Raw genomic sequence first — 15,135 nt, 5'->3', positions numbered from 1 at the left:
CAACTATAAAAGCTGTGTGGACTGGCACTTGATATTCACAAGGTCCTGGTGTAGGGGGGAGGGGGTATAAGTAAACAACAACTGCCCTTCCGTGCCCTCCTAGGTCACGGAAAAGAATTCATAACTGGGTAGACAGACAACCCTCAGAACAGGAAAATATATTTGTAATTGAAGATATCCACAGGAAATTCGTGTCCGAAACAGCTCTTGCAACTTAATATCAAAAAATTGAACAACCCAAGAAATCACTGGGCCAAAGATCAAAATGGATATTTCTTCTAGGAAGGCATATGGAAAAAGAAATGCAAGAAGGCAAAATGGTTGTGTGAGGAGGCCTTGCAAATAGCTGAGATAAGAAAAAAAGAGAAAGGCAAAGGAGGAAGAGAAAGATACACTTAACTGAATGCAGAGTTTCAGAGAATAGCAAGGAGACATAAGAAAGCCTTGTTATGTGAACAATGCAAAGAATAAGAGGAAACAATAGAATGGGAAAGACTAAAGATCTCTTTAAGAAAATGAGATACCAAGGGAACGTTTCATCAAAGATGGGCATAATACAGGACAAAAATGTCAAGGATCTAACAGAAGCAGAAGAGATTAAGAAGAGGTGGCAAGAATACACAGAAGAACTATACAAAAAAGTTCTTAATGACCCAGATAACCACGATGGTGTGGGCACTCACATAGAGCTAGATATCCTGGAGTGTGAAGTCAAGTGGACCTTTGGAAGCATTACTATGAACAAAGGTAGTGGAGGTGATAGAATTCCAACTGAGCTATTTCAAATCCTAAAAGATGATGCTGTTAAAGTGCTGCACTCAATTTGTCAGCAAATTTGAAAAATTCAGCAGTGGCCACAGGAGTGGAAAAGGTCAGCTTTCATTCCAATCCCAAAGAAAGGCAATGCCAAAGAATGTTCAAATTACCAAGCAATTGCACTCATTTCACATGCTAGCAAGATTATGCTCAAAATCCTTCAAGCTAGTCTTCAGCAGTGCATGAACCAAGAATTTCCAGATATACAATCTGAATTTAGAAAAGGCAGAGGAACCACAGATCAAATTGCCAACATCTGTTGGATCATTGAAAAAGCAAGGGAATTAAAAAAATAAATCTACTTCTGCTTCATTGATTATGCTAAAGCCTTTTACTATGTAGATCACAACAAAATGTGGAATATTCTTGAAGAGATGGGGATACCAGAACATGTTACCTGCCTCCTGAGAAACCTCTATGCACAAGAAGCAAAGGTTAGAATGGACATGGAACAGACTGGTTCCAAATTGGAAAAGGAGTATGTCAAGGTTGTATATTGTCACCCTACTTATTTAACTTATATGCAGAGTACATCCTGTGAAATGCCGGGCTGGATGACTCACAAGCTGGAATCAAGATTGGCAGGAGAAATATCAACAACCTCAGAAATGCAGATGATACTACTTTAATGGCAGAAAGTAAAGAGGAACTAAAGAGCCTCTTGATGAAGGTGAAAGAGGAAAGTGAAAAAGTTGTCTTAAAACTCAACATTCAAAAAAAGAAGATCCTGGCATCTGGTCCCATCACTTCATGGCAAATAGATAGGGAAAAGGTGGAAACAGTGTCAGATTTCATTTCCTCAGGCTCCAAAATCAATGTGGACTATTCCTGCAGCCACGAAAATAAGACAATTGCTCCTTGGAAGAAAAGCTATGACAAACCTAGATAGTGTATTAAAAAGCAGAGACATGACTTTGCTGACAAAGGTCCATATAGTCAAAGCTATGGTTTTTCTAGTAGTCATGTAAAGACGTGAGAGTTGGACCATAAGGAAGGCTGAATGCTGAAAATTGATGCTTTCAAATTGTGATGTTGGAGAAGATTCTTGAGAGTCCCTTGAACTGTAAGGAGATCAAACCAGTCAATCCTAAAGCAAATCAGCACTGAATATTCACTGGAAGGACTCATGCTGAAACTCCAATACTTTGGCCACCTGATGAGAAGAACTGACTCACTGGAAAAGACCCTGATGCTGGAAAAGATGGAGGGCAAGAGGAGAAGGGGGTGACAGAGGATGAGATGGTTGGATGGCATCACTGACTCAATGGACATGAGTTTGAGCAAGCTCAGGGAGACAGTGAAAGACCAGAAAGCCTGGTGTGCTGCAGCCCATGGGGTCACAAAGAGTTGGACGTGACTGAGTGACTGAACAACAACAACTACAAAAGTTAAATCCACTAGATGCTGTGGAGAAAACGGAACCTTCCTCCTCCATTGCTGGAAATGAGAATAGGTGAAAGCCAATGTGGAGGACAGTGTGGTGGTTCCTTAAGTAATGAAAATGAGAATGAAGTTAGAACATTCCTCAAGCCATACACAAAAATAAACTTCTAATAAGACAAAGATCTGAATGTAAGGATGGATACTATGAAATTACTGAGGAAACTATAGGTGGGACATGCTGTGACATCAATTCCATCAAGTGCTTTTGGGATCTACCTCTCAGAATAATGAAAAATAAATGAAAAGTTAGAAAACAGGGCCAAATTAATCTTGAAAGCATTTGCACAGCAAAGGAAACCTTAAACAAAAGAGAAAGACAACCCTCACAATGGGAAAATATATTTTCAAATGAAGATACTCACAAGGAATTTGTGTCCAAAACGTAAAAACAGCCCTTGTAGCTTAATATCAAAAAGACAAACAGCCCAACAAATCAATGGGCCAAAGATCAAAATGGATATTTCTTCCAGGAAGGCATACAGATTGCCATTAGGCATATGAAAAGATGTTCAGCATTGCTAATTATTAGAGACAGGCCAATCAGAAGTCCAATGAGTATCACCTTACACTGATGAGATTGGCCATCTCTAAACATCTCCAAAAAAGAGTTTAGAGAGGGTGTGAGGGGAAGGGACCCTTCCTACACTCTTGTTGGGAGAGTGAAACGGTACATGAACTAGGGAGAACACCATGGAGGTCCTTAAAAAATATAAACATAAAATTATATGAGGACACAGCAACCCCACACCTGGGCATCCATCCCAGAAAGTCAAAATTTTGAAAGACAGTGGTTCCCCTGTGATCATGGTGGCACTAGATACCATAGCAAAGACACGAAGCAACCTAAGTGTAGAAGGACAGATGAATGGATAAGGAAGATGGGAGTACACAGACGTGAAGCAACATCACTCAGCCATAAAGAAGCAGAACATAATGCTATATCCAGCCTTAGAGAAGAAAGTAGAGATGATCATACCAAGGAAGTGAGGGACACAGGGAGATATATTAGCATATGATATTACTTCTAGCTGAAATCTAAAAATGGATACAAATGAACTTCTTTACTAAAGAGAAACAGTCTCACAGATTGAGAAAAGAAACTATGGTCCCCAGAAAAGAAAGGTGTGGTGCCAAGGTCCAGCCCTGGCTGATCCAGGGTATTCGAAGGAGAGACAGCGTCGGCAGCTTATTTAAATATTAATTAGAGATATAAAGAGTAATAGAATGAGGATAGCTCAATAGGAAAATTCAGTGGAGAAAAGAGGTTGAGTAGCTTGGTTTACACGGAAAATCAATATAACCTGTGACACCAGGTTAGCTCTGACCATGGAGGCCGCAGGCGCCCTCTCGAATAGCGGAAGGTCCCCCACCTTAGACACCTTCTCGAGTGGGTCTTAGAAGCCCAGGCAAATAAATGGTCGCAGAGGACCTCTGTGCTCCAGATGGAGACTCAGCTGGAAATTGAGAAGAAAAAATGACATGGGGAGACCAAGCTTTGGTGAGCAAGGCCCGTAGCTTTATTTTCAACAGGGGCTTTTATACCCTAAGTTACACATAGAGGATAATAGGGGATGCAAAGTCAGCAGTCTTTGATCCTCATCAAAAACTAGGGTTTCTTTCCTGCAAATTTATCGTATACAAATGGTTTAGGTGATTTACATCATCTTATGGCCAGAAGGCCTATTAACATTTTATGACTCTTGACAAAGGTTTGTCAACCGTAAGACTTCTTTTCTCTAAGAGTAATTATTTAAAGGTTTGGCGCCATTTTCCAAAGGTGTTAGATAAAATTGCATTCCTATAGGGCAGAGGCGTAATGGGTTTACAACAAAGGAAAGAATGTATTACCTTAAGGGTCTAAAGTTGCTAACACTAAGGCCACTACTTATTTTTTCCACATACCAACTATATTAATTAATACACATTCAAGGATACAATACAGGGGATGTGGAAACTTGGCAGCAAGCATTGGCTCATCAATGAAATCTTTTACTAGTTTTATTCTGACAGTTTCTAACTCTCTGAGAGGCTCTAGGCTATTTGAATATCTTAAGCTTCCCATGCCTCTCGAGACTGGGAGACTGTAAACAATCGTATGCATAGCTGTAGGAGACCGGGTAAACTTGTCAGGCAAGTTAGAGAGCTATCTGAGGGGTTTGGATTTAAACACTCCTAATGCCCAAGAACTTCATTAATTGGAGTTGTAAGTTAACTCTTTGACAGAGAGAGTGAGATGGTGGTGGGGGACAGCCCCCAGTAAATTCAGAGGTGAGAGCACAAAGCAATAAAGTAGGCAGACTCTGGTTTTTTGGGGTAGATGCTGGAGAATATCCAGGGGGACTCCTGAGGCTCGATCCCGCCTTTGCGGGATCATGAGTGGAGTGCCTCTCGCCGGCTCCCAGCATCTGTGGGTCAGGGAGAAAACAGTTGTTTCAGTCTAACATATGGAGGGTAATATTATAAAAAGAAGCCACCAGGAACCATCGTGTAACACAGGAATCCTATTCAACACTCTATAATATCCTGCACTGGAGAAGAACATGGAAAAGAACATATGTACATCTATGTATAAGTGAATGTAGTTGCTGTAGATCCAAAATGGAAGGAAAAAAAAAAAAAAAAACCCACAACCTTGTCATTCAACTATATACTCCAATTCAAATTAGGGAATAAAAACACACAAAAAAAGGAAAAGAAATAAAGAATGGTGACTCTCGCCCTCATGCCACAGTGACCTGGCCTGGTGTCACATCCCTAGAGCCTGAGCAGGCTTCAGTCTCAAGACTGAAGGCTCTCGGGGCAGGTGGAGCTGGGAGCAGGAAATGTGCTCCCTACAATGGACCTAGAGGGCCTCTTGCTATCTGCATGAGCACCCAATCTCCAGATCCAGGTGGGCCCACATGCAGGGAAATCACGCCTACTTCACCCCCAAAATGGTGGAGCCTCTGGGCTGGAAAAGCTTTGCATGGTCCCCTGGGCACCGTGTGTCCCCTATTTCCCAACTCCAGCCTCTGTCCTTAGGGCTGCCCCACTGACAGATGATAGCACCCTCTGCAGAATGGTGTTCCAAAAATTGGTGTGTCCTGGGGATAAAGAGTAAGGGGGAAGAGAAAAGAGATACAAGCCTTGGGTGTTTATTCTGGCACATTCCCCTTAGTTGACGATCCAGGAGCAGAGTTTTCCATGAGACTCATTGCCTGAGGACCAGAGTTGTACAGGATGTAAAGCTGTTTCCTTAGGACCGCTTTCCAGAACAACTTTAAAACAGGTGCTGTCGGGCTCTGAATATTCACAAGCCAGGTTGGTTGGGGAGGGTGCTGTAAATGACACCTGCCCTCCAGTCATGTCTTGGGGTAAAACATTGGAAAGGAATTCAAACAGGGCCACCTTTCAAGAAGATAACTTTAAAAGGCAAACGATAATCACACTGTATAAGTTAAAAAGCACCAGGAAAGGTACTCCTGCTCACTACTGCTGCTACTGCTAAGTCACTTCAGTCGTGTCCGACTCTGTGCGACCCCATAGACGGCAGCCCACCAGGCTCCCCCGTCCCTGGGATTCTCCAGGCAAGAACATTGGAGTGGGTTGCCATTTCCTTCTCCAATGCATGAAAGTGAAAAGTGAAAGTGAAGTCACTCAGTCGTGTCCGACTCTTCGAGACCCCATGGACTGCAGCCTACCAGGCTCCTCCGTCCATGGGATTTTCTAGGCAAAAGTACTGGAGTGGGGTGCTATTGCCTTCTCTGTCACTAACTACTAAGCCCAGGCAAAACAAAACTACCATGACAAACCCTCTCACACAGGTCAGAATGGCCACCATCTAAAACACCACCTACAGGGAATTCGTGCCACAGAGCATGGAGGCAAAAGGGAACACTCCTGCACTCTTGATGTGAATGTAAACGGGTGCAGGCACCATAAAAAAGCAGCAAGTTTCCACAAAGGTTTTGCCTCCCTTTGTCCTTGCCAAGATTATTTCCTGGAGGTGTTTACAAGAGACAAAGACTGGCTGCTGCTGCTGCTGCTAAGTTGCTTCAGTCGTGTCCAACTCTGTGCAACCCCATAGACAGCAGCCCACCAGGCTCCCCCATCCCTGGGATTCTCTAGGCAAGAATACTGGAGTGGGTTGCCATTTCCTTCTCCAAGGCATGAAAGTGAAAGGTGAAATTGAAGTCGCTCAGTCGTGTCTGACTCTTGGCAACCCCATGGACTGCAGCCTACCAGGCTCCTCCGTCCATGGGATTTTCCAAGCAAGAGTACTGGAGTGGGGTGCCATTGCCTTCTCCACAAAAACTGGCTACTTACTCTGTTTCTGTTGTTACTTCAATTTCTGAGAGCAAACAGGGGGCTGGTTGTAAATTCTTCAACTGGAACCCACCTATCTGTTGCCTCAGGAAATGCAGAGAAGAGGCTGGCTGATTGTGAATTTCCAACCTGGAACCCATCTATCTCCTACTTCACTGGTTCCTTGAACAGTGAAAACAAGAATGAAATTAGAATATTCCTGAACACCATATACAAAAATAAACTCCAAATAAGATAAAGTTCCCACCTTAGTATGGCTCAGTGGTAAAGAACCCACCTGTCAATGCAACAGTCTCAGCTTTGGATCCCTGCATTGGGAAGATTCCCTGGAGAAGGGAATGGCAACCAACTCCAGTATTCATGCCTGGGAAATCCCATGGACAGAGGATCGTGGACTGTAGGTGGGCTACAGTCCACGGGATAGCAAAAAAGCCGAACACAATTTAGCAACAGATTTTCAAGATAAAGATCTAAATGTAAGGTTGGTCTTTTGCGATCCCATGGACTGTAGCCCACCAGGCTCCTCTGTCCATGGCATATCTCAGGCAAGAACACTGGAGTGGGTTGCCATTGCCTTCTCCAGAGGATCCTCCTGACCCCAAATCTCCTGCCTTGCAGGTAGATTCATTTACTAAATGAATCACAAGGGAAGCCCTACTGCCTGGAGGCAGGTGTTTATAAAGACCTCAACCCAGGCATTGCTGGGAAAGGCTGGCTGGCTCCCCCAGGTCAGCCAATCCTCACCCATCAGGGGCTCATGGTTGCAGAAAATGGGGCTTGTTGTGCTGGCCAGGTGCAAGAAACAGAAGTGCGGTCCTGAGGGTCAGGATGGACATGTGGCTGCAGCCCTGGCTTGATATCTAATCATTTTTTCTGGGCCATGAGCGGGACAGAGTTTCAAGGAGACCTTCTCCTAAGGAGAGGAACCCTGGAGTCAGGAAGAGGAGGAGTGGTGGGTGGAGACAGAGGCCCAGGGCCCTGGGTGCAGTGGAAGCTTCTGGAGGCCACATAGAGTGAAGCGCAGGGTCAACAACCTGTCCAGGAGCAGCTGTTAGTCCATATCCTGCTCTGAGGTACTCAGAGCCAACTCTGCCCAGGAAGAGGGCTGGGGGTGCTCTGCAACAAGGGCTCTGTGCACGGTTCCTGTGTGCTGAGCCCTGCCCAGATGGGTCCCCTGCCCTGGGAGGGGTCTGCCCATGTGAGCCCGTGCCCTGGGAGGGATATGTGAACAAGCTACTTCTCTTTGCAGCAGGCAAAGAGTTGCTTAGGATGCAGATTAAAATCAGCTGAGGGTAGAGGTCAGGAGCAGGGTCAGGGGTCCTTCGGGTGTAGCCATGCAGGAGTTCCAGCTCGCTATGCTTGCCACATGATACAAGATGTTTCATAAGGGCGCTAATCTCATTTGTGAGGGCTCCCCTACGTGACCTAATTACTTCCCAAAGACCCACCTCCTAAGACCATCACATTGGATGTTAGGATTTGACACATGAATTATAGACAGACACAAACAGCCATGTTCAACAAATATTTGCCCAGTTTATTCTTGCCAGAGCTGGGAATACGTAGATAACCTAGCCCTTGAGAAACTCATAGTCTAAAGAAGGAGGTGCTCATGTGAACAGATATTTTGAAGCAGAGTGACAAGCACTGTAATGGTTGTTTGTTGTTCAGCCACTAACTTGTGTCTGACCCTTTTCGACCCCATAGATTGCACCACACCAGGCTTCCCTGTCCTTCACTATCTCCTGGAGTTAGGTCATGTCCATTGAGTTGGCGATGCTAGTTAACCATCTCATCCTCTGCTGCCCCCTTTGTCATTTGCCTTCAATCTTTCCCAGCATCAGAGTCTTTTCCAGTGAGTCGGCTCCAAGGGACACGGTAGCTCTGAGGAGCGGTCCCTAAAGTTCTCTGGAGAAGCCAATCAGGCTTCCACATAGGTTGGGATGTTGCTCTGGGATGAGGAAGAAGAACGTTCCAGGCAGAAAAATCAGGATGTTCAAAGGCAGAGAGAAGTTCCATGTGGAATGGAACATGAAAATCAAATGAATGCCTTCAAATCAGTTAATTAAAAGATTGGAATATTCATGAGGCTGAAATTGATAGTAAAGGTGACATCTTTGGAATAATTAAAACTTTGATTTATTGAAACTACCTACATTGTTCTACCACCTCCTGCACACGCACACATGCAACACACACACACGTGTGTGTGTACATTGTGGAATATGCCAATCCTTCAGTAGTTAGCATTTCAAAAAAATTCATTTGTCAACTTAACAAATACTGCCTGAGCACCTAGGATATAATATGTCTAATCTCAAGGATTTGGCATTCTAGTAGGAGATATGGATAATAAACTGGTAAACAAATATACAGGATGTTTCTCTGTGGAAAGTGCTATGAAGAAAAGGAAATAGGGTGGAGGGATGCCCAGTGATTGGGCATCACTAGTTTAGTGAAGAGAGTCAGGACAGGCCTTCTGAGGAGGGGATACATGAGTCCAGACTTAAAGGATGGGGTAGAGCCACCCATGCCAGGAGATGAGGAAAGAGCATTTCTGGCAGAGGGAGCAGTGAGCACGAGGACTCTAAAGTGAGCACAGGCTTTGCGTGGTCAAGGAACAGAAAGAAGATTCATGTGGTGAGGGTGCAGTGGGGCAGAGGAAGAAGGGGTGTGAGATGAAGCTGGAGAGCTTTTGAGGACCAAATCAGAGCTTTGAGGGTCAAGGTGAAGACTGGAGTTTTACTCCCAAAACATGAGAAACCACTGAGGAGTTCTACGTGGGAAGAAATATGATCTACTTTTCCAATTCATTTCTGTCAAAAATCATCCATCATAAAACCAAAAAAAAAAAATCAAATTGGACCTCATCAAAAATTTTAAAATCTGCTCATCAAAGACTATTAAGAATATGAACAGATAAGCCTTAGACTGGGAAAAAGATTGGCAGTACCTGTGTCTGATGAAGAACTTATATCCAGAATATATGAGGAACTATTTCAGGTAAACCATGAACTCTCCCTCCCCAAGAAAGACAATGGCAAAAGACTAGTAGTTCACAAAAAATACTGACAGATGGAATCAGGAAAATGAAAATTGAAGGCACAGTGAGATGCAGTTATCACACCTACCAGAATAGTGAAAACAGACTGATGATGTAAAGTTTTTGGCATCAAGAGAAACTCTCCATGCACTGTGGATACATGGGTAAAAGAGGACAACAATGCTGGAAAATTATGTGGCAGTTAAGCACACACCTACCCTTGACCCGGCAATTCCATTCACGGGTATTTACCCAAGAAAAATGAAAACATGTTCACACACACACAAAATCATACAAGAATGTTCATCGCAGTCTTTACTTCATAATGGCTATCCATAGGAGAAGGGATAAACAAACTATGGTATATTCATTTAATGGAATAGTATTCAGCAATAAAAAAGAAGGACTTACTGATATACACAACAATATGGGTGAATCTCAAAAACATTATGTTAAGCAAAAGAAGCCAGACACAAAGGAGTACATATTGTACGAAGTCCAAGAACAGATACTACTGATGTATGTGGCTGGAAGTAAAGAAGTAGTTGCCTGGGAGGAGGGGGCAATTGATTAAAAAGAGACAAGAGGAAGCTTTGCGAGTGATGAAATGTCATATACCTTGCTCTGGATCATAGTTACCTAAGTACATACAATTGTGAAAGTTCACAGAATTACTTGCTTGACATCTGAGCATTTTATCGTATCTGAATTATACCTCAATAAAAGTGAGATCTATTTTTTAAAAGAAAGGCATGTATGTCTTGCCTTGAACTGTCAAGGGGCCTTTGTGAAATGTGATGTAGTATTTTAAAACAGTTAGATTCAGCATCAGACACACTGGGTTCCAGTGCAGCTGCAGGACCTTGGAAAAGTCACTTAACTTTTTTCCATTTCCACCTCTGCAAGTAAAAATAATCTAAATCACAAGATGGCTATAAAGATTAAATGGAAAATTGATGTTATTCTTTAAATCAGTACCTACAACCTGGAAAATTTTCAATAAACTTAGCTATTTCTAAAAAATGTTTTAAATAAACTGTAATCCTGGGTGGGGGCAGCTAAAAATATATCCTGTTCTGCTTTGCAAATAATGTTATATGCAACTTAGGACAAATATTCCAGAATCAAAAAGAAGCACCGGAAAACAATTAAGTTAAAGGCACAGATGTACTCGGTGGAGCAGCCTGTAGACACAGCTGGTAGCTATTACTTACTTGTGATCTTGTGATCATTACAAGAAAATCGGGCACTTTCTGTGATCACACACAAATTGGTCTTCATCATGTCCTACCTCATCTTTTTACCCAGTGTCAAAAGAGAAGGGAAAGGCTGCTTAGAATGAGGACTAAAAGGTAAACAAGCCAGGATTATTGGAGGCAGTCAGCTTCAACTTTTCTAAAGAAAACTCCCATTTTCACCTTTCCAGAGGGCTCCATGACAAATTATTTATTCATCTTCAGGACTCATATGAAGTTGAGAAGAAGAATTAGTGGAGAAGTAAGAATGGAATTGAAATATATCATGAACCTGTCTGCTTAATCCCTAATCCCTGCTAAATCATCTTTCATCTCTCTCGGTCTGATCCACTTTTGAGAAAGAGAACCCACTAGGGCATCCCCTGGGAAGACCCTCCTCTTCTGTCCTCTTGTCTCTGCTTAGAGAGTCCTCAGGAGCTGGCCCACTGCACAGAGTATCTCCTCCTTCTCTGGGACTTCGCTGGCAGATCCAGCTGGTCTGAGACAGCCCCTCTCCCAGGCTATGGTCCAAAGGCTCCGTCCTGGTTGCCCATCCCCACACTCCCCAGCCCCCCGCCAGGTATTACAACGAGCTAGTCAAGGAAAATGAGATAAAGGACCACTTTGCACCGTCTGATGGCAGATTCTCTTTGTGCTACTACAGAACTTGACGGGGGACTAACCAGAAAGCAGCTCATGGTGGTCTTTGGCCAGGTCATCTCCAGCACATCATCCTTTCTCCTCCAGTGGCCATCTGTGACATTCCTTTTCTTTCTGCAGAGACTTTCTGGGAGCTTGGTAACTGGACTCATTGTTCTGACACGTGCGGCCACTTGGAAGCCCAAATTCAGAGACCCCAGTGCCTGATGGCCAATGGGCAGGAAGTCAGTGAGGCCTTCTGTGACGAGATCCGGAAGCCACGAGCTGCATTCCAGCCCTGTAACAACCAGGACTGCCCCCACCAAGGTGTCTGCAGTCACTCTTCTCTCCTTGCTACCAGTGTTTCACTTGTTTTAAAATGCACGGTAATTTTGATTGAATAACTCAACCACTAACATTTGTTTTACGAGGACTGTATGAGGTGCTCAGCTAAGTGGTTTATGTGGATCACCTCACACTCACCTATCAAGTTGAGATTATTCATTTTCTTTTTCAAAAATTTAAAAAAAAATTTTTTTTTAGTTGTACTAAGCTGCATGTGCAATCTTAATTCCCTGACCAGGGAACCCGAGCCCCTTGCACTGGAAGCTCAGACAGGGTCTTAACCTCTGGACCTCCAGGGATGTCTCCGGTGTTGTTCATTCTCTATTATACATTTGGAAAATGTCGCCTAGGCCACACAGGTATGAGGGCCAGAATTCAAGTTGGGTTAGTCTGATTTCAGACTTCTGCTCTTAATTGCCACCCTCAACTGCTCCCTGCACTCACAATGGACCTTAAGAGCACAGGGAAATCGACTTCAAGGGTTCACCTAGGAGATACGGCAGTGGGCCAGCATCACAATGTGCTTGTGAAAAGCACATTCCTCAGACTCTGCCCCAGGGTCTTGTTGTTGTTTAGATGCCCAACTGTGTCCAACTCTTTGTGACCCCATGGACTGCAGCACGCCAGGCCTCCCTGTCCCTCACCATCTCCCCAAGTTGGCCCAAGTTCATGTTCATTGCATTGGTGATGCAGTCCGGCCATCTCATCCTTTGACGCCCTCCTCTCCTTCTGCCCTCAATCTTTCCCAGCATCAGGGACTTTTCCAATGAATTGTCTTTTCACATCAGATGACCAAAATATTGGAGCTTCAGGCTCAGCATCAGACCCTCCAGTGAATATTTAGGGTAGATCTCCCTCAAGATTGACTGGTTTGATCTCCTTGCTGTCCAAGGGACTTTCAGGTCTTCTCCAGCACCACATTTCGAAGGCATCAATTATTAGGTGTTCTGCCTTCTGTAGCCCCATCTCTCACAACCGTAGGTGACCACTGCAAAGACCATAGCCTTGACAATACAGATCTTTGCTGGCAGAGTAATGTCTGTGCTTTTCAACACTGTCTAGGTTTGTCATTGCTTTCCTGCCATGAAGCAATGGTCTTCTGATTTCATGGCTACAGTCACCACCTGCAGTGATTTTGGAGCCTAAGAGGAGGAAATCTCACTACTTCCACCTTTTGCCCTTCTATTTGCCATGCAGTAATGAAGCCAGAAGCCATGATCTTAGGTTTTTTTACTATTTAGTCGTAACCCAGCTCTTTCACTCTCCTTCACCCACATCAAGACTCTTTAGTTTCTCTTTGCTTTCTGCCATTAGAATGGTATCATCCTCACCCCCAGGAGTAAAACCATTAATAACCTTTCAATATCATAGATGACACAAAACAATAGTTTTTAAAGTAACCAAAATCAAACTCAATCTCTACCAAATCTGATCTGCCCCTGGTGTTCCAGATCACAAGGACTACCTCCTAAGCTACCCACCCCTCTTTCCTCTCCCTTTCATCCATTCCTGTCAGTTTCCCACTATTCCTACCTAAGTCCAAGCCATTGTCATTCTTCATGAGGGTCACGTCAGGAGCCTCCTGAGTTTTGTCTCCTCTCTAGAGTGCCTTGTTCACTCTATAAGAAGAACCATCTTTTATTTTACTTATTTTTTTTTTGGAGTATAGTTGCTTTACAATGTTGTGTTAGTTTCTGCTGTACAGCAAAGTGAATCAGCCCATGTATATACACACCCCCTCTTTTTAGGATTTACTCCCCATTTAGATCACCACAGAGAACTGAGTAGAGTTCCCTGTGCTGTACATAGGGTCTCATTAGTTATCTATTTTATACATAGTAGTTAATATATGTCAATCACAATCTCCCAATTCATTTTCCCAAGAGGCACTGCTGCTGCTGCTGCTAAGTCGCTTCAGTCGTGTCTGACTCTGTGCGACCCCATAGACGGCAGCCCACCAGGCTCCCCCGTCCCTGGGATTCTCCAGACAAGAACACTGGAGTGGGTTGCCATTTCCTTCTCCAATGCATGAAAGTGAAAAGTGAAAGTGAAGTCTGGCAGTCGTGTCCGACTCTTTGCGACCCCATGGACTGCAGCCTATCAGGCTCCTCCGTCCATGGGATTTTCAAGAGGCGCTAGTGGTAAAGAATATGCTTGCCTCTCCTGTAAGAGCTGCAGGAGACTCAAGATTCGATCCCTGGGTGGAGAAGATCCTCTGGAGGAGGAAATAGCAACCCACTCCAGTATTCTTGCCTGGGAAATCCCATGGACAGAGGAGCCTGGAGGGCACAGTCCATGGGCTCACAAAGAGCCGACATGGCTGAGCAACTAAACAACAAGGAGCATATAGTTGCTTCCTTTTTCTTCCTTTTGGTTTCAATGAGTTGAAATCCACCTTTTTGAAATTTCCACCTAATTTTTCCTTAGCTGTGCTCTCTGAGGCCACACAGATGATGGCTTTTGTATCCCTGAGGATGACTTAATCCCACCCCCATGCTATTGTCTCTACATAGCAATTCTGTTGCTTCTGAGTGAAAGGAACTCTGAGAATATGGCTGGGAGTTATATGTGCTGCTGCCCATTCCCAGATAATGTGTGTCGGCCCTGAAACAGTCACAATGCTAGAATGAGCTTTCCCTTTGGAAGACAGTCCCCATTAGGTCTATCCTACTAAGCTCTTGTAGTTTTTGTTCTTAGGTGGGTCACGGGCACATGGTCAGAGTGCTCTGTGTCTTGTGGTGAAGGATTCCACAGTGGGCAAGTGACATATAAGCACATAAGAGCCAACAAAACGATGCAGGCGCTGCCTCCGAGAGCCTGCGTCCCAGAGACAGGACTCGGGAGAAGACTCTGTTCCAGTCATCCTGGTGTTCAAGGGCTCACTGAACAAGGGTACCAAGTAATGTTGACAAATCTAGTGTTTTGAAATCATCCAGTCCCTGTGGTCAAGCCCACACATCCAAAAAGGGGCTTCTATGGCAGTCTAGCAGAGAAGGCGATGGCACCCCACTCCAGTACTCTTGCCTAGAAAATCCCATGGATGGAGGAGCCTGGTAGGCTGCAGTCTATGGGGTCGCCAAGAGTCAGACTCGACTGAGCAACTTCACTTTCACTTTTCACTTTCATACATAAATGGCAACCCACTCCAGTGTTCTTGCCTGGAGAATCCCAGGGATGGGGGAGCCTGGTGGGCTGCTGTCTATGGGGTCACACAGAGTCAGAAACTACTGAAGCGACTTAGCAGCAGCAGCAGCATGGCAGTCTAGTGGTTAGGGCCTTCCTTCCAATGCAGGGGTTGTGGGTTCCATC

The 15,135-nt window shown here is 44.3% G+C and overlaps 1 pseudogene; it reads left to right on the top strand.

The window, feature by feature from the left end:
- LOC104989466 overlaps nucleotides 1-14,591 on the top strand; it is a 93,327-nt pseudogene extending 78,736 nt beyond the window's left edge.
- The last annotated feature ends 544 nt before the right edge of the window (nucleotides 14,592-15,135 follow it).

The sequence above is a fragment of the Bison bison genome, unplaced genomic scaffold, assembly GCF_000754665.1.
Source record: "Bison bison bison isolate TAMUID 2011002044 unplaced genomic scaffold, Bison_UMD1.0 scf7180017864155, whole genome shotgun sequence".
NCBI lineage: Eukaryota > Metazoa > Chordata > Mammalia > Artiodactyla > Bovidae > Bison > Bison bison.
Note: the sequence above shows the minus strand (reverse complement) of the source record. Positions and strands in the feature narration are given on the sequence as shown.